The sequence below is a fragment of the Castor canadensis genome, chromosome 12, assembly GCF_047511655.1.
Source record: "Castor canadensis chromosome 12, mCasCan1.hap1v2, whole genome shotgun sequence".
Lineage (NCBI taxonomy): Eukaryota > Metazoa > Chordata > Mammalia > Rodentia > Castoridae > Castor > Castor canadensis.
In genome coordinates this window covers 13,194,193-13,213,548 of record NC_133397.1, presented here as the reverse complement: position 1 = coordinate 13,213,548, position 19,356 = coordinate 13,194,193, and the positions used below count along the sequence as shown (strand labels likewise).

At 45.0% G+C, this 19,356-nt stretch overlaps 1 pseudogene; it reads left to right on the top strand.

Annotated features, from left to right (window-relative positions):
- Positions 1-4,795: 4,795 nt before the first annotated feature.
- LOC109679509 (small ribosomal subunit protein uS5 pseudogene) lies at positions 4,796-8,942 on the top strand (annotated as a pseudogene).
- Positions 8,943-19,356: the final 10,414 nt, after the last annotated feature.

Genomic DNA, 19,356 nt, shown 5'->3' with positions numbered 1-19,356 from the left:
CTGTTGGTGGTTTAACCCCAAAAGTAGAAGCAATCACATTCTTCAGAATCTATCCAATAAGGAATACTAAAATAAAAGCTGGGTATGATAGAACATACCTGTAATCTCAGCTCTCAGGAGATAGAGGCAGGAGGATTATAATTTTTGAGGTGAGGGCTGGGCTACCTAGTGAGTTCAAGGCCAGCCTGGGCTATGAGATCTTGTCTGAAAAACAAAAATCATGAAAGAAACACATTAAAACATGTAAACAAAAATATGTGCCACTGCAATGTTCTCAAGAACAAAAGAATTGTAAGCAATCTAAATTACTCGCCATAGAGTAGTATATCCAGATGGTCCTGGACTTACGATGATTCAGCTTGACATTTTTCATCCTTAATGATTGTGCGAAAGACACACACTTTCTGTAGAAATTGTACTTGGGGTTCTGGGCAGACCATGGCAAGCTGCATTTCCTTATCAGCCACATAGTGAGGACAAACAGCAGACACTCTACGGTGTACTGTGTTGCCAAGCTATGTTTGGTAGGTGAGATGATTTAAAAAAAAAAAATCTTTTAGGGTGTTTTACTTTGGGGGAAGGAGGCAGGGCCTTGTGGGTGCTCAACAGGTGCTCTACCACTGAGCAGCACCCCAGTCAAAGTCTGGTATTTAAAGTACACTTTCTTTTCTTTCTTTTTTCTCCCCCTTTTAAAAAATTGGCATATATTACATTATACATAGCAAGGAGTTTCCTCATGACATTTCTGTCTGTGCAGATAATGTAATTTATCATATTCACCTCCTCTGTTACCTCTTCTCATCCTCCCCTCCAACCTACTCCCCTTTTTGGGGCATGGGTTACTGGGGTTTGAGCTTGGGACCTCACACTTGCTAAGCAAGCACTGTATCACTTGAGCTACTCCACCAGCTCTTTTTTTGTGTTGGGTATTTTCAAGACAGGATCTTGTGAACTACTTCCCTGGGCTGGCTTCAAACCATCATCCTCTTGGTCTCTGCCTCCCATGTAGCCGTTTTTGAGAAAGGGTCTCACTATGTAACCAAGGCTGACTTCAGACTCTTGATCCGCCTGCCTCAGCCTCCAGAGCTGGGGTTTCAGGCATGTACCACCACACTCAGCAGTTTGTTTCTTTTCTCTTGCCCCAGAGAATCGAACCTAGAACTTTGTACATGCTAGGCAGTGCTCGTCCACTGAGCTACATCTCCAGCCATTGAACAAAGTTGCTGGGTTTTTGGGTTTTTTTGCAGTGCAGGAAAGTGGGGGTGTCGTGGATCAGAACCCAAGACCTCAAGCACATTTCCAGCCCTACATTTTCAACGTATCCCGGGTTCGTTGAGGCACACTCCATCGTAAGTCAAGGAGCACATGTAATATAGCCCAGCAGTGGGATGACATACAGCTGAGGAAGCTAGAATTAGGGAAAGATGGGACTCTTAGAAAGTATATGATGTAATATTGTATTTCAGATTCAACATTCCTCTCTCTGAGCCTTCTTTTCAATTGCAAATGTGTGTAGGTTATTCACATCGTAGCTCAGGGACAATAAAACTACCTTTACCTGGCCAGGGACCATCCACACCCCTCCCCACTCATTGATTATTGGTTGGGAATCACCAGATTCTGCCCTTCCCGTAGATTGGCATAAGTTTTAAAAGCACTTAGAAAAGAGATACACACACTGGGCTTCCAGCTTCTACCTGGGCCTGGGCCAACCGTGCTCCTTTTTGTAATTCCTCCTCTCTAACGTTTAATAAACTCCATTTGTACCCACGTGTCCTGCTATGGATTCTTCCACATGAGACACAGAGAATTTGGAAACCTTCCGACCACTGACTACATCATTGCTGTTTACATAGCCACTAAAAATGAGTGTGATAGATACTCAGGGACTGACTTAGAAAATGTCTGTGAGTGGAAATGAAAACAAGCAAGGGATCAGAGTGGCTGGCATTTTGTCTCTATGTGTTTTTAGATCTATCAACTAAGCCCAGTAATAAATTGGGAAGGATGTGAACTAACTTGTTATCAATGGTTTACTTTGACCAACCAAAGCCAGTTAAATGTTGGATGTGTCCAAGGCAAGATATATTTTTTGACATTTGAAGCTGTAAGAAAATTTGAGACCCAGCACTGGGAAAGTTGGGGGAGAGGGGCTGTTTTATTGGTAATGACATAATTAATGTTGAGGCTCAGGAAGTGACAGTCCAAGCAGGCACCAGTGCTCAAGCCTATAATCTTAGCTACTAGAGAAGCAGAGATCAGGAGGATCCAGGTTCAAAACCAGTCCAGGCAAAACAGTTCCCAAGACCTTATCTCGAAAATATCTAATACTAAAAAGGGCTGACAGAGTGGCCCAAGCAGTAGAGCGCCTGCCTACCAAGTGTAAGACCCAGAGTTCAAGCCCCAGTACCACCAAGAAAGAAGAAAATGATATCCCAAATGTGGCATTTTGGCATGCTAATTTCTTTGCACTAAAGGTTAACCAAGGTCTCTGTGACCTTCTCCTGCCCTCCAGTCTCATCCCCCAAAGCAGGGAGACACTCTCTCTGAACTCCCTTTATCTGTCTTAAGACAGAATCTTCCAGAAAGAATTCAGTTGTCCTGGGTCCTCTCCCCGACTGACTCACTGCACAGGGAAGCTTAACATCACATCCAGATGGACTTAGTCTCAGGCTACCCCCTGTTCTTGGGCCCATTCATCCTCTCCCCTGAATTGCCTTCTTTCCCCCTCCCTACCTCCCCATGAGGACAATATGTATATAAGCTTCCAGAATGTCACTGGCTTGTTGGATGCTCACTTGTGACTCCCCCATGCACATAATAAAAGTGTATACCCATTCTCTCCTTCACCTTTTTTTGTTGTTTGGGTTGACCTAATTATCAGTTTATTTCATAGACAAAAGTCATCCAACCTTCAGAGGGTGAGAAGAACCACACCATGGTTTTTTAGAACAAGAGCCCAGGAGGCCCTGTGCTGCCCTCCTGGAGGCAGCTCGAAGAGCCCCCCCCCCCCCCCCCACCCAGTGAAGGCTTCTCTTCTGCTCAGGACCTTACAGAGCTGGGAACTGCAGGAGCTGTAGGAATACTTGACAATTTTGTTGCTGTAGAGGTTGGAATTCATCTTCCTTAAGCTACAAGACAAGATGGGAGAGATGTCCCTGGAGGCAGGCAGCTGCTTCGGACCAGGCTCCGCTGGAAGGGGTGTGGGGGAGGTAAGAGGCCTCGCTCTGGCTGAGATCCAGAAAGCATTGCACTTAGAACCGGTCTTAGCAGGAGCCCCTAAGGGCTCCTAGGAATTCGAACTCTAATCTGTTAGCACCACCTCTTAGGAGATGCAGTGCCCTCTCCCTCCCAGCTCCTTTTCCTGGAATTACTTCCCCGCCACTGAGGCACAAGCTGGGTGTGTCCAGATCTCCTGTGGTGGTTTTCAGAGATTTTTTTCTTCTGGTGGTTCATAGGAGACATAAAGGATTCCACCCTTTGCTTCTTGCAAATTTCACTTTCCATCCATGCTAGCAACACCCCTTCCAGCCCCACGGATGACCCTGGCCTGCTGAGATATCTGAGTGGAATTGTTAGACTGAGTGGAATTGCCAGAATCTGCCTGGAGCCCTTTCCGTTTCCTCGTGTTTAGATAATGATCACTGATAAATGCCAGTGATCCAATCTGTTCATTTGCAGAAACCACTACTTCTGACCCACTAAGTCTTTTCCTTTCTTCTCTGCTTATTCAAATTCCCTTTTTAAAGCTCAGCTGGAAATTGCTGGAAGGAATCCCAACCTCCCTTCCCCCAACCTCACTATCTCACCCTCCCTCTCCCCCAAATCTTAGTCCTGGACTGACTGCTGCCAGTCAGGGTCATCTACCCCTTCCTCAGGTTCACGTGCATGTGCGGCTCTCCCAGTGACAGAGCCTTTCCTCATCCTGTCTTTGCACTTGCCACTGTAACTGTAGCAGGAAACAGTGCAAGGAACCGAACCCTGAAGCCAGACTGGCCAACAGGTTCGGGGATCTTGGACCATCCGGGCAGCTACTGAGAGCTTTTATTTCATCATCTTTATTTATTTGTTATTTTCAGTGCCGGGGATGGAACCCAGAGCCTCATGCTAGGCACATCTTCTCCCACTGAACTAACTACAGCACCACCAGTCCTAATTTTTTCATCTCTAAATTAGGATCTTGCAAGGTTTAAATTAGGTAGCCTTAGCAAAGTGCCTGACTTATAAGATGATCAGCAAAAGCTGGTTCTGCCTCCCTTTCCATCCCCAATCCCTTCTGTAGAAGTTCCCCACAGGGGTTCCGTCAATCCTACACCAACAGGCCTCAGCCTTGGGTTCCAGGTTGAGCGTTCTGAAGTCGTTCTGTTTTAAGGCCACTAGTTAATAATCCTGTCTTCACGTGGACTCTTCTGGACCATTCCCTTCCTTCTTAGTTGTACACTTGAAGAAGGAACAGTGAGTTTAAGAGAGTAGTCACAAAGCACAAGTCCCCAGGCGATTGACTGAAGGTCTTCAAGCCTAGACTTGTATCTTATTTGTTGAAGATTGTTAAGTTGGTCACTTAATGTCTCTTGTCCTCAGTTTCCTGGCTCCTAAGTGGGAACAATGAGTCCTCTCCCTGCTTTCATTCCACAAAGTGGAGGAGGTGAAGAATGGTGGGTTTACGTTCAGAAGTGAAGTGTAAGAAGCTGGCCAAGGCAAGTTCACTTCCATCAGCTTCAGTTTCCTCATCTACAAATAGGGCTCATACCACCTTTTCACTGCAGGATAAGAGATGCAGAGTCAAAGTGCGACCATGTCCGTGACCTTGCACTGCATTGGGAACTCCAAGAAACGGTGGAGGTGGCGGGCTTTGCCTTTGTGACCAGAGTGTAAGAAATAGTAAAAGCTCCACACATGGACAGCCAAGGAGTCTGTGCAAAGTTACTAAAACAGGGCTGTTGGGGACGGGTACTTCTTGAATCCTCTTGAAATGCTTATTTGGATGGTCATGTTTCCTTGTGAGTGTCATCGAATCCAAAATCTGTCAGAGGGACAGATGGCATTCTTAGCACAAAAGAGGAAACCAATTAGAAGTTAAAATAGAGAAAGATGTGAGCTTGGAAACGCTAACATGCCATTTCCCCAGTGCTTGTTCAGGAAGATTCCTTTCTGCCTCAGCATTACTCACAGAGCCCTGACTGCTAGGATCTGAAGAAGCCTACAGACCCCTCCTCTAGCCCACTGGGTTCCAAGCTCTCATATCTAACCTGAGTGGGGGGCACAGGCTGACTGTTGTTCCACATCCTTATATGTGACAGGATGTTTTTCTTGGGAACTAGAGTGAGCTCTGTGTAATGGGCTTTAGGAAGCAAGTTTATTTATGCGCGCACTCATTCAGTCCATCACAGACTCTTCTATGTGACTGTATACAACTATAACTTCTGCTCTCAAATCACACAGAAAAGTTCAACACACTTGTTGTGTGCCATAATGGAAGATTGTATAGAGGAAAGAGACTCCACCTCTATTTGGGGAGTGGAACATGGCTTTATAGACTGGGACACGTTGACGCTATGGGACCAGAAGCAGGAGTGAATCAGGAGAAAAGGGTAGTGGGATTGTAGGATTCAGCATGGCTAAGGTTACACTGTGGTAACAAACATCCCAGAAATTCAATGGCTTCATAAACCGAGTCCTGATTTTCACTCTCTTTAGACATCGTAGCCTCATTATTAATGGAGCCCCTTGTGGAAGAGAGAAAATATCAAGAAGGCAAACACCAAATCAAGAGTTCAGCTGTTACATCCTTTTTAAAAATCTCCAAATGGTTCATGACTGGCCTTAATTGTATCAAATATTTTGGGGAAAAGACTAAGAGTATGGCTGTCTCAAAGAATCTTTATAAACTGAAGGTACTTGTCCATTTTGTGTTCTTATAATAAAGTACCTGAGACTGTTACTTTACAAAGTAAAGAGGTTTGCTTTCACTCATGGTTCTTTTACAAGGGTAAGAGCCATATCTATTGATGCTTTCCTGCTGGAAGAGTCCTGAGGCAGTGCAGAGTATCAAATGGTGAGGAGCAGAGAGTGCCCAAGAGACCTAGGGGAACCGTTTTTTATAGCAGACTCACTCTTGATATAATCCAGTTATCCACTAATCCATTCAGTGTATGAATGGATTAATCCATTCATGAGGTCAGAGTCCTAGCACCTCTTAAATTTCCCACCTGGTTTCACTTCTTAATATTTTGTAGGGGGAGCTAAAATTCAACACAAGTGCTATGCGTTGGATGTCAAATGTCCCCCAAATGCTCATCTGTTAAAAGCAGGGTCCTCATTGTGGTTCTTTTGGAAGGTACTGGGACCTTTAGGCTATGAAGTCTAGTGGGAGGTCCTTGGGTGCCTCAAAGGGGACTGCTTTCTTCTTTTTCTTTTGATATCTGGCCAAGAGGTAAGGCCATACGCTCCCTGCCACTCCTATCCAGTGCCCCACCAGAGACAAAAGCAATGGATCTTGGCTGGAGGTATGGTCAAGCCGTAGAGCACCTGCTGAGCCAGTGCATGGCCCTGAGTTCAAACAGCAGTAGTACACCCTCCAACGTCCCCCAAAAGACCAGTAATGGACCTACATGATCATCAATGCACTGGCACCTCTAAAGCCATGAGCCAAAACACACCTTTCTCTTTATAAGTTGATTTTCTCAGGTATTTTGATATAGTGATAAAAAGCTGACTAACACAACATAGAAAATTGGAACTTCGAAGTGGGAGTGTTGACTATAGTAATACTTGATGGTGTGGAGGAGCTTTTGGGATTGGTTTTTGGTAGGAATTTGGAAAACTTTGGAGGACTAGAATAGAGAAAGCCTACAAGACTCTAAACAGAATTTAATGAGTAATTCTGATGGAGGTTCAAAAGACCAGAATGCTGATAGGAATGCAAACAATAAAGATTACACTGATGAGGTTTTTCCACCGAAATGAGGACTCTACTGGAAATTAGAATGGAAGCTAGCCTTGCTACACTGCAGCAAAGAACTTGGATGAGTTTTGTCCATGCCCTGAGACTTTGTGGAAGGCCAAGCTAAATAACAATGGACTACTTTATTAAGCAGAAATAAATTTTTCTCCTTCCTTTCTCCCTCCCTCCCTTCCTTTTCTTTTTTTCTTTCCTTCTTTTCCTTTCTTTCCTCTTTCTTTGTCTTTAGACTAATGTAGCCCAGGCTGGTCTGGAACTCATGATCTTCATGCCCCAATCTCCTTAGTGCTGGGATTGGTAGAGGAACTCTCAAGGCAATAAAGCATTCAAATCCTGCCAAAGAGAAAACATGTGGGTGGGGCTGCCCAAGCCCTTGGAAGCCCACATTTTGCCACAGTGGGCCATGAATGCCAGATATCAAGAATGAGGATTTAATGTTTGGCTGGATTTTGGTCTTGCTTTGCGCTGATTCTTCCTATTTCCCATTCCTTCTGGAATAGGAGTGTTTACCTTATCTTGTCCCACCACTGCAATTTGGAAATGTAAAATTTTCCTTTTGAAAGCCTTTTTTTTTTTTTTTTGGTAGTACTGGGGTTTGAACTCAGGGCCTCGCACTTGCTAGACAGCCAGTCAGGCACCCTACCCCTCGAGCAACTCCACCAGCCCTATTTTGTATTTTTGAGATAGGGTCTAGAGAACTATTTGCCTGCTGGCTTCAAACAGAGATCCTCTTGATCCCTGCCTCCTGAGTAGCTAGGATTACAGGCCACTGGACTTCATAGCAATGTAGGGACAATGAAGATTTTGGAACCAGCAGAGGATGGACCAAATGCACTTATCATTGGAAGATGTGTGTGACCCTTTGGGGCTAGGGGTGGAATGCTATAGTCTGGATGTTGAATGTCCCCCAAAGACCCAATATTAAAAGTTTGGCTCTGCCATTGTGGCCCAATGCTCAATACCCTCAAGGGCAATGGTGAATTTATTACATACTCTGATTTTTCATGATGCATAATTGCACCTGTTCCAAAGGAGGTGCTCAGTCAGTATCTCTTCAATGACTGAATGAAGTTCTCACTGTTCTCTAAAGCAAGACCCAGCTTTTTCTCCAGGAAAAAAGCAAATGGCAGATGACACTGGTACAGTGGGAGGGCCCAGAGGGTGACCCGGGCATGGGAGCAGAGGGTTCAGCAGTGGTCTCCGGGACCACAGGGCTCATGAAGGCAAGGCTGAAGATAAGGAGTGGATCTCCTGTCACCAAGCTGGGCTGCCTGGTCAATGACATGAAGATCAAGTCTTTGGAGGAGATCTATCTTTTCTCCCTGCCCATCAAGGAGTCAGATTATTGACTTTTTTCCTGGGGGGTGTCCCTCCGGATGAGGTCTTGAAGATCATGCCTGTGCAGAAGCAGACTCAGGCTGGCAAGCACATCAGGTTCAGGGCATTTGTGGCCATTGGTGCTACAACAGTCACATTGGTCTGGGTGTTAAGTATTCCAAGGAGATAGCCCCACCATCCAAGGGGCCATCATCTTGGCCAAGCTCTCCATTGTCCCTGTGCGGAGAGGCTACAAGATTGGGGAACAAGATTGGCAGGCCCTACACCATCCCATGCAAGGTGACAGGTGCTGTGGTTCTGTGCTGGTGTGTCTCATCCCTGTCCACAGGGACACTGGCATCATGTCAGCTCTTCTGCCCAAGAAGCTGAGCTGATGGCTGGTGTTGATGACTGCTACACTTCAGCCAGGGGTTGCACTGCCACCCTGGGCAACTTTGCTAAGGCCACCTTTGATGACATCTCCAAGACCTACAGCTTCTTGACCCCAGACCTCTGGACAGAGACCATGTTCACTAAGTCTCCCTATCAGAAATTCACTGACCATCTTGTGAAAACCCACACCAGAGTCTCTGTGCAGAAGGCCCAGGTTCCAGCTGGAGCTACAACATTAACTTTTGTCTTTTTTTTTAATATACAAAAATAAAGTGATTTAGCCTTGTTTTAAAAAAATGAAAAATAAAGCAAGATCCATCTTCTCTATATACATAAATGAAATGTCAGGAGCAGTCATCTGTGGGAAACAGAGGCCAACAGACCTGTCATTTTCTAATTTAGCCACAGCTATAAAACCCTTTATTAAAAAGAAAAAAAAATAGGGCTGGAGGTGTGGCTTGAGTCATAGAGCACTTGCTTAGCATGCAAGAGACCTGGGTTAAATCCCAGTACTATAAATAAATAACTTTTACACTAGGATTATTTTTTTTAAAAGTTTGGCTACAAATGGATTGGCTCAGGTACATGAAAATAAAGAGCCCTGGACCCTACAAGCTTAGTCTCTTTCTGTCTCTGTATGGGAACTTCATGAGGTTCCTCAGAGTTTCAAACCCAAATCAAAAGCCACACATTCACATAAATTGAATCACACAAACCACAAAATCTGGCTGGGAGAGTGGCTCAAGTGGTAGCGTGCCTGCCTAGCAAGCATGAGGCCCTGAGTTCAAACCTCAGTACCGCAAAAAAAGAAAAAAAAACAAACCACAAGACCTCAGCACTTTGTCACAAAGCCAGAGGAAGTGTCAGATGTTCTTCTTCCCCTGGTGAAATCTGCTGGTGTCTCTGTTCTCTGCTGAGGGCTGGGAGGAGGATGTGGTCAGTTTCATGAGGAAGGAGTGAGATGCTCAGAAGAGCAATGACATCCAGCCCTCTTAGCTGCTGGCCCCAGTCTCCTCCTAAGAGCCACCCTGCAGGCTCGGGAGATGGGGTCCCTCAGAGCCACAGATTAGCTAAGCAAGGTTCTCAGCACTGCTGGGAGGTGCAGTCCTGGCATGGGTCACCTTTTCTGCAGAATCAACTTCAGATCCCTCCACCCAACAATCATTTCACAAGCCATCCAGGTTACTAGGAAGGTTGAGAGAAGACCTGGCCATTAGTTTCTCTCCTCTAAAGATTTGTGTTTTGTTTTGTATTTTTCAATAGTGGGGTTTGAACTCAGGGCCTCATGCTTGCATAGCAGGCTCTCTAGCACTTGAGCCACTCCACCAGCCCTGTTTTTTATTGGATATTTTCGAGTAGGGTCTCTTGATTTATTTACACAAGCTGACTTGAAACTTCGATCCTCTTGATCTATGTCTCCCATGTAGATAGGATTACAGGCATGAACCACTGATGCCTGGGACCCTCCAAAGACTTTTGACAAGAGGGACAGTCACCTCTGTGAGAATCCCAGAGACGCTTCCAGATGTCCAGCATGGCTAATCCAAGCCAAGGAGAGGCAGATCCCAGGAGCCCTCCAGGTCTGTTGGAGGGAGCACAGTGTGCCTGCTTCCTTCCCAGAGCAGCTTGTGGGACTTGGGCTGAGATGATGGGACTGGGAAACCTGATACATTTTCTTCTTTTTTTAATTTGGTGGTTCTGGGGTTTGAACTCAGGGCCTTACACTTGCTAGGCAGGTGCTTTACCACTTGAGTCACTCTTCCAAGCCCTTTTGCGTTGGGTATTTTCAAGATAAGATCTCTTGAACTATTTGCCCTGACTGGCCTTGAACCATGATCCTCTTGATCTCTGCCTCCTAAGTGCTAAGGTTACAGGCATAAGCCACCAGCACCTGGCTCTAATACACTTTCTGAACATGGTTATCTGTGCCAGCTGATGGAGACTGCATCAGAAATATAGCGTTGCTTATCTCCTCTTTCCTCATTCTATACCATTAAAACACAAGGTAAAAGGCAGGTGTGGTGGTGAGCACCTGAATTCTCAGCACTCTGGAGACTGAGGCAGGAGAATTGTGCGTTCAAGGCCAGCCTGGGATACATAGAGAGTTTGAGGCCAGTCTGAACTGTACAGCAAGACGCCGTCTCAAAAACAAACAAAAAATTAAAAGCCAAAAACCAATCTCCAAAGGCCAGCCTTAAAAGATTGCAGGCTCATTAATGAATAGTAATTCAAAAATAAAGTAAAATTTAAAAAAATGAAAAGAAGCTGGACACACTTGGGTTTGGACAGAAGCCCCGTTGCTAGCTCAGCGCCAGTCCCACCACTCTGCATTCACAGCGTTGAAGGTGCTCATGGAACACTGTGGCTGTGACTGTGTTTGAGAGTCACCGAGCAGCAGTTCTTTGAAATTAAGGAGGACGCTCAAGGCTGGCAGTTGGCTCAAGCAGTAAGAGTGCCTGCTGCCAGATAAGTAAACAAAAATAAAAAAGGAGGAAACTAAGCTCAACACTAGACACCAGAGCAATGCTAAGAAGTCACTGTGCTCGCTGTTATGGTCCAACTGCTGGCCTGGGACCTTGGGGAGGAGTCAGCCTGCCTCCAAAGTAGCATGTAGTTCACCTGCCTCAGGTTTAAATGATAAAAGTGAATCCTTTCCTCCTTGCAGGATTACAACCAGTGCCACCATAAGATAAATGACAAAGTGACATGTAATTATAGTGGTGATTGTTGATATTACAAAACCATCCCTGCTCATTCAGAATCTCTTAATTGTCTTATCTGGATTATTTCCCCACCTGCTGTCTGATCTCTGCCGTATTTCAGAGGTGAAATAGTCAGATGTTAACAGAATTTTTCAGTTTTCAGCCCGCTGCTTAAAATATTGGACTTAAGGAAAACATCACATTTCACTGGCTTTTCTTCTTTACAAACCCTAAGAGTCAGGCCCATGCCTGTAATCCCAGTGATGGGGAGGCTGAGGCGGGCAGATCAGGAGGTCTGGACACCATTTCCTTAAAAAAAAAAAAAAAGTCTGAATGATACATGACAGAAGAAGGCTGAACCAGAACTCATGTCCGTCGCACAGTGTTAGATGGAAAATAAAGAGGCAGAATAATCTCAGTGTAAGTTCATATTTTTAATTTTTAAAAAAATTTTTATTATTATTATTTTTTTGTGGCCCTGGGATCAAACTCAGGGTCCATGAATGCTGCTAGGCAAGAACTCTATCACTGAGCTACATGCCCCCTCCAACCTTTTTTTTTTTTTTTTTTTTTTTGTGGTACTGGGGCTTGAACTCAGGGCCTACACTTTAAGCCACTCCACCAACCCTTTTTTGTGATGGTTGTTTTTGAGATAAGTTCTTGAGAACTATTTGCCTGAGCTGGCTTCGTATCCCGAGCCTCCTGATCTCTGCCTCCCAAGTAGCTACAATTACAGGCCCAGCTAATCCCCCCTACCCCCCTTTTTTCTTTTGGTGATTCTGGGGTTTGAACTTTGGATCTCATGCTTGCTAGGCAGGCACTCTACTCCTTGAGCCACTCCACCAGTACTCTTTCATATTGGGTATTTTCAAGATAGGGTCTCTTGAGAGTCTCCTGATCACTTCCTCCTGAGTAACTAGGATTACAGGCATGAGCCACAGGCACTGGCTCAAGATCACTTTTTGAAGGGAAAATATCAACCTGCATGTACTGCACATCTGGAAGGTTATACACCAAACTGCTTAGCAGAACTGTTGAGATCTAGGATTGAGGACTGAGTGATGGCGGGCGGGGGGGGTTCATTTGTTTTATCTTTTTTTATTTTATTTTTTAATATTGTTTGGTTTTTGTCAGTACTGTGGTTTGAACTAAGGGGCTCACACTTGCTAGGCAAGCGCTGTACCACTAGAGCCTCTCTGCCAGCCCTGAATTTTTATCTTTAACAATTGGACATTATTTTTTTAAATTAACAAATTTTAAAATATCAATACACTTTAGACATATGGCCTAAAAATATTTTTTAATAGGTAATATATGTCCATTTTTGCTATTTAACTTTCTAACTATGTTTGCTGAACATTTTTTAAGTGTTTAAAATTGGAATCTACAATCCTGCCAGGCACCAGTGGCTCACACCTGTAATTCTAGCAACTTGGAAGACTAAGATTCAGAAAATCGTGATTGGACGCCAGCCTGGGCACATAGTTCTCGAGACCCCATTTCCAAAATAACCAGAGAAAAATGGACTGGAGGTCTGGCTCAAGCGGTAGAGCGTCTGCTTTGCAAGCACAAAGCAGTGAGTTCCAATTCTAGTCCCATCAAAAAAAAAATTTGCATTAACTCTCCTACACATAATTAAAATTTATTTTTTATGAATACATATTCACACATGCAATCTGATTTTAAAAGAAAACATTTAATATTGGTCTATGAATCCTCTTGGTGATCTTGGGTCTTCTGCTCAAACAAGCAAGGCCTCAGTAAGACTTTAGTCTGGGCCTTCTTCTATGTGAATGACATCCAGGTGTGACCACAGCAACTACAACTTCTGCTGGGACCACAGTTTCGAAAATCCTGTACATCGTTAGACTCATAATAATCCCACAATGTGAAATGACCTCTGGTGAGACCTCCCAAGAGCCCCTCCTAATACAATCCCTGGTGAGCAGAGTAGAGTTTCTGGCGAGCAGATTTGTTTCCTGAACCACAAGGATTCAATCCTCAAAAGAATCTCCAGATAGGAAAGAGAATTTCTTTGTGTTGCTCCAGAAATTTACAACTGACAGGAGGAAAGGACAGGGAACTCTGCTCCAGTACAACAGAAGAAAGAATTTGATAACAATTAGAACAAGCCAATGATGGATGGGGCTGTCTTGTCAACCACAGGAGTCAGGAAGAGACTCATGAAGCAGCTGACTGGCTAGAGGAAGCTCTGTCTCAGATAGTGGGTTGGACTACATCATTTTAAATTCTGATTCTCAACAGTACATTTTGCACTTTTATTTATTATTGATAAGACTAACATATGGCTTTGGGGGAGATCATTTAAGTTTATTCTGCAGTGGTTTTAGGTTATAAAACGGGAGAGTTTCTAAAAGTCTGGATTCTAAAGGCCATCAATCAATTGTTTGGTCCTAATTAATTTTGTCTAAGACCATCTGACATATTCACAGGAGCAGCAATTAACATCAAATGGTGGTGTAATCACCATCTCAAATATTTAAACAATGTGATTATATAATATCTATCAACAGAGGGTTTTTTTTGTTTTGTTTTGTTTTTTCTTTTCTTTTTTAAGTAACCACACATAGGGAAATAGATGTGAGGGAAAAATACATCTTGCTTCAGGGTTTGGAAAATGCAATTTCTGCTTCTTATGCCTCCCAGATCTTCAAGGTACAAGACAAGCTGCTGCTGGCCCCTGGTGCTGACTTCCGACAGGCCCCACACACCTTGGGTCCTTGGAGCCGAAATATGCCTCCAGTAGTCTGTGTAGATCATATCAGACAAAGGATGTTCTGTGTTTGCCTTAAAGTCAGTCTGCGTGGGGTCTGCTCAGTCATCTCCCAAGCCTGGGGCTGAAGTGTTCATGTGGTGGGTTTCTCATTCCACCCTTGGGTGTAGGCAGCCCAAATCAGGACAGATTCATTGAAGCCCTACTGTGTGTCTGTGGCTACCTTCTGGGTCCTATGTACATCCCTATGTTATTTCCTCAAAATCTCCATGCATCTATTCTACACTCAAGAGCATCACTTCCAGAGAAATCCCAGAGATGCTTGCTTACACACATCGCCCCAAACTGAACTCATTGCTTTCCCCTCAGGCCTACTCCTCCCAGTAAATTCTCTTTCAGTGTCACTCAGATGGGAAACGTGGCCTGCAGGCTAGCCACCTCCTTTTCTTTATCAGGTATCTTTGCTGTGTCCATATTTTGTTATTTCTACCTCTATACAAACTTTATAGATAATGGCAGAATGTCCTCTTCCATTTTTCAAATACATTTCTTTGACTTATAAGTCAGTTACTTCCTGATACACCCATCGTAAACTGAACTATCTTAAGTCGGAAATAAACATAAAACATCTAACATTGCAAACGTCACAGCTTGCTAGTCAGGGCTGGCTTTCTCATTGGGTGCCCTAAGCACAGTGCCCAGATTTTAAGGTACTTCAAGGGCCCAGGAAAGTGTCTTACATTTAAAATCACTAGAAAAAATTGGATCTGATAAGAATGAATATATAATAAAGAATGACACTTGAATTATTTGTCTTTACACTAACACAGCCTTAAAATACTTCTCTTAATATTCTAATTTTTTTGGTACTAGGGTTTGAACTCAGGGCCTCACACTTACTAGGCAGGTGCTCTTACACCCTGAGCCACTCCACCAGCCCCTTTTTTGTGATACGTTTTTTTGAGATAGAGTCTCATGAAATATTTGCCTGGACTGGCTTTGAACAGGGAATCCTCCTGATTTCTGCCTCCTGAATAGCTAGGATTACAGGTGTGAGCTACTGGTGCCAGGCAAATCTTTTAGTATTTTTGATGAAAGGGACCTACAAGGGTAAAAGTGCCCAGGGCCAAATAACCTCACCTGGAACTCCAGTCCTGCACTCCTCTTCCAGCCTTCACACTTGTGACCACCCACTGCGTGCCAGCTCTGAGGATTTGTAAGTGAGGAAGGCCACACTGCCTGCCCTGATGGCTTGCAGTACAGACCAGATGCAGAAGTCACCAGCTATAGTACTGTGTAGATAATTCAACCAACAAGGTGGGAGGAGACCCCTAAAAGAGGTGATGATGAAGCTGGGGGACAGGACAGGGTACCCTACGGGAAGGCACAGGCGAGGGCACTTCCAGGTTTTACTTCTTTTCCATCTCCTGCTGGTGCCCATGCTGCTGGACCCGGCCATCTGCCCCAGAGGAGCCAAGTGGTTCACCATACTCTTAGAGGGCTGGTGAGGTTTCACTCTTGGCTGTATCAGCCCAGGCTAGGGAGAGGGTGGGCATGTTTGGATGAAGGCTGGCTCCATGGTGAGTCCTCCTTGAAGAGGACACCACCTCAGAAGACTGGTTGCATGGCAGTGACTGAAGGACCCACATCGGAGGGGGAGTGGGAGAAGAGGGTGCAAGCTGGCTAGAGAACTGAGTCCAATCTGGACAGCTGAACTTGTGCTGGCTGAGGCAGTCACCACTCTGGTATTTAGAGCTTGGCCAGAGGGAGGGTGACAATTTATTCGGATAGATGGCCAGGCATGATGGTGGCCTGCTATCCCAGCTGCTCCTTGCTGAGGCATCCTGAGGCAGCCTCCCTCTACCCTTCTCCGCTTCCCTCCACCCACACCATTGCCCCCCAAAGCTGGTCCTACTCTGAGCATTTCCAGATTTTCACACCTCTGGGTCTCTCCTTCTCTATCTGTGAAGTGTGACTTGGCCATTGAAATCCTCCAAGTTCCTCAGTGAGCCAACTGTGCTAAAATTACTTGTGACTGTCTCTGTGTTCCCAAAATACAGGGCAAACTTAAAGGTGTATTGTCTTAGTCTGTTTTCTCTTGCTGTGACTTTACACCATAGACTGAGTAAATTATAAAAAAAAAGGTTTATTCCAATCACCATCTGAACATTGGGAAGTTCAAATTCAGGTGGCAGCATCTGGTGAGCTCTTTCTGGCTGGTGGGGACTCTCTGAAGAGTCCCATGGTGGCGCAGGGCATCACATGGAGACAGGCACTGAGAATCCTAGTTTAGGTATCTGCTCCTCTTCTCAGAAAGCCACAGTCCCACACTGTCCCATTGGATTAGGGTCACACCCTCATGACCTCATTCAACCTCAATTACTTCTCAATGTCCCACTGCCAAATGCCATAGCAGGATTAAGTTTCTACCTCCTAATACCTCACAATGGGGATTCAATTTCAACATGGGTTTTGGTGGGGTCATTCAAGCCACAGCATATGTGACAATCTTTAGATAGTTTGCCATGATTTAAGTTAATTGCATGCATGTGTCTTGCTCAGTAGGTTAGCCTCCTTGAGGTGAGGCACCATGTGTGATCTTTGCCTCTTCAGGCAGCGCAGACCCACAGAGGAAGCCTGTGTTCTCAGCAAAGTTCATAAATGACTCCCTTCCTGTGGGCCTAGTATACAATGGGTCCCAGATATTACTCGATGCTTTCTTTGTTCATCTGTAGATGGTCCTTCCTTAGAACAAACTGGATCGAAGTAGGGCAAAGAACTACAGCACAAGACAGTACACCCTTGCAATAATATTCTAGCGTTCACCCAAAGTGGAACCACTACCCCAAGAGATCTCACGAGACTCGAGGGGAGCAGCCTGGGTGGAAATAGTTAACAGAGTACAGGGACCTTTGAGATGACAAATGTACCTTTGCCCGAGTCGCCCTACCACTTTCGTGCCTGGGGAAAGTTCAACTCATGCTCAAAGACCCACTTATCTCCCAACTCTCGTGGGAAGTGCCCTTCACCTTCTCAGAAACAGTTCATTGTCTTTTCCTCTGTTTCCCTCTTGTCTCTATCATGGTACTGAGCACATTGTATTAGAATGTCCTCCTTGTCTTTTTGGTTTTTTCCACCATGACAGACTGTTAGCTATGGGAGCAGTGATTTAAAAACACAAACTGCCACACATCCAGAAGGAGCAGTTACAGGTAGGGAAGGACCTGGAGGCCTGTGCCCATACATGTCATTGACCCAGAGCACTCCAGGTTCATGCCTGTGTCTTGTGTTATTATTAATGGTACCAACTTTTGTTTTCAAAAGTGTCTTGGTTAAGTTCATAAAACAGAGTCACTGTACATTTGAGGACTATGTAAAGAAACCAGAAGTGTTGAACCCCCAGGCGCCATGGGGAGTCCATCATGTCTTCATCCACGTAAATGGTAGGCATTCAGAAGGCTGCTGGGATGCTCCATGTGGCCTCAGAGGACCCATAGGAGAGGATGATGCAGTACAAGCCTTTCTTCTTGTCTGTTGTGTTTACTGTTGGGCACCCAGGACTTGGCACTGCTCCTGGACTATATAAATCCCTTGATAAATGTTTGTGGGAGAGAAGAAAGGAGGGGGTGAGGGGGAAAAGGAGAGCTCCAGCAAGGGAGCTGACTCTGCTAGAGGCTGTGTGGGCCCATCAGAGGCTATAAGGCCCTTACAGAGAATGGCATGGAAGGTGTAGGGTTGAATTGTGCCCTCTCCAAGAAATATATGCTGAGTTACTGATCTCCAATACCGCAGAAGTCACCTTGTTTGGAAACAGGTAAAGATGAGGTCATATCAGAGTAAGGAGGGCTTCTAATCCATGTGACTGGTGTCCTTATAATAAGAAGATGCCATGTAAAGACAGACACACAGGAAGGGAATGCCATGTGAAGACAGAGGCAGAGGTTGGTGCTATTAGATACAAACCAAAGGATCCCAAAGATTACCTAGAAACCAAAATTACTAAGGCAGGGTTCCACTGTAGTTTTCAGAGTGAGTACAGACCTGCCAAAACCCTGATTTCAGGCCTCTGGCTTCCTGGACAGTGAGAGAATAAATTTCTGTTGTTTCAGCCATCCCATTCATGGTTGTTATTTATGGTAGTCCTAGAAAACTAACTCAGAAGGAATTGTGCCTTGGGCAGGGTTCCACTAGAGTAGACCTGTTAGAGTTCCATCTTGGAGCCAGGTTGCCCACAACAGATGATCTTAGTGTGACCTCATGGTCCAGTATGAATTAGCCAGCTCAAGACAGGTAGCCTGTACCCATAGAGCAGAGCACAGGCTCACCAGGGCTCACGATAGCATCAGTATCCTAAAACCTCCCTCTCTATCCACCTGCCCATGGCTCCTTGGATGCCAGTGCTCAAAGAAACTCTCAAAGATTCACTAACAATCCAGATTCCAGTCCCAGAAAAGAGTGGGGATACCTGGGCTCCCGCCCTGCTCTGTGCTCTCTCCATGTTACAAGGAAGTCCTAATCCTCCCACCTGTGAGGACCCCCTATGCCAGAATTGCCTGCCAAGACCCAACTCCATACTGCTGCTTCCTCTAGCTGCTCTCGTGCCAGGGGATGCTCGCATTGTCCCATTGCCTGCTCTGCTAGATCTCTGGTCCTTGATCTCTGGTCCCTCTCCACAGACTGTGCCCTTCCCTGCTGCTTGTTTTTATGGTTTGGATCAGTGCTTTCCCCCACTTCCCACCAAGGCCTGGTCCACAAGAAGAAGCATGGGAGATTATGGAAACTTTAAGAGGTAGGGCTAGTGGGAGGTCTTTGGACCATTACAGGTTTACCACTGAAGGGGATGATGACACCTGGTCTCTTCCTCCCTGTCTTTAGCTTCCCAGCCATGAAGTGAGCAGTTTTGTTCCCCAGTATGTTCCTTCCATTATGTGCCACCACAGGACAAAAGCAACAGGGAAAGTTAGTTGATCATGAAACTGAAACCTGCAAAACTATTAGCCAACAAAATCCTTTTCTCTATATAAGTTGATTTATCCCAGGTATTTGTTATCGTGATGGAAAGCTGACTAAGACACTTGTTATGAACCACATTGCATGGGGACAATGACATCTTATCCCTATAGTCCACTGTTGATGCTGGTGCTGATTCACTCACCTGTGAGTATTTACTGAGAACCTCTTTTACTGCAGAAATTAAATTGTGAATAGGACACAGAAAAGTGAGGGTGTAGTGAAGGTCATGATACTTA